The sequence below is a fragment of the Mastomys coucha genome, unplaced genomic scaffold (genome assembly GCF_008632895.1).
Source record: "Mastomys coucha isolate ucsf_1 unplaced genomic scaffold, UCSF_Mcou_1 pScaffold23, whole genome shotgun sequence".
Taxonomy (NCBI): Eukaryota; Metazoa; Chordata; class Mammalia; order Rodentia; family Muridae; genus Mastomys; species Mastomys coucha.
The window spans coordinates 27,732,059-27,732,681 of record NW_022196906.1 but is presented as its reverse complement, the minus strand read 5'-3'; the positions used below and the strand labels follow the sequence as shown (position 1 = coordinate 27,732,681).

The 623-nt window shown below is 39.3% G+C and overlaps 1 long non-coding RNA gene across 1 annotated transcript in view; it reads right to left on the bottom strand.

The window, feature by feature from the left end:
- Positions 1-216: 216 nt before the first annotated feature.
- Positions 217-623, bottom strand: part of LOC116072852 — a 13,953-nt gene continuing 13,546 nt past the window's right edge. Inside the window, exon 3 of the long non-coding RNA XR_004111571.1 lies at positions 217-394. This is a non-coding gene — a long non-coding RNA (uncharacterized LOC116072852). The remainder of the gene's footprint in view (positions 395-623) is intronic.

The following is a 623-nucleotide window of genomic DNA, read 5'->3' as shown; positions in this document are numbered from 1 at the left end:
TTCCTTTTTAAAATTATTATATCTAGAAGCTGGCGAGCATGCCAGCAGAACACAGTACCAATACGATCCATATCGGATTTCCAGTTACACTTGGAAAACACATGCTTCTCCGAGCCTCAACCTGTTTCTCAAAATTAAAGGCAAAAGCTTCCAGATAATTGTGAACTTATACATAAACTTCTTAGTGAAGCAAAAATTTCCCCTACCTTTGTAAATTTGGTGTTCAACAGCCACAAAACTGAAGACCTCCAGGGCTATCCATTCTGTTGCTATTGGCAGTGAGCATTCTTTTCATAAGAAACCGGTGGTGCTTGGGGAATGGCAGTTATTGCCCTCATTACAGGCCATTGACCATCTTAAGAAGCTGCATATGGCAACTTGACCTCACCATGACCTTTATAAAAACAAAAGTTAAGACCAGAAGAAACAAGAAAGATCAAAAATAGAGAGGCTGAACTTGGACCTTAAACCACTTGGTTCAATCTAGTTAAGTTTACTTCTAATGAGGCCAAGGTTGTAGGTGAAGCCCTACAGTTGTAGTTCACCTACCACCTTAATTCTGGACTCTTCCAACATACTAGCTATATCATTTTTAAGTTGACACAGCCTGAAAATGAAGAGAT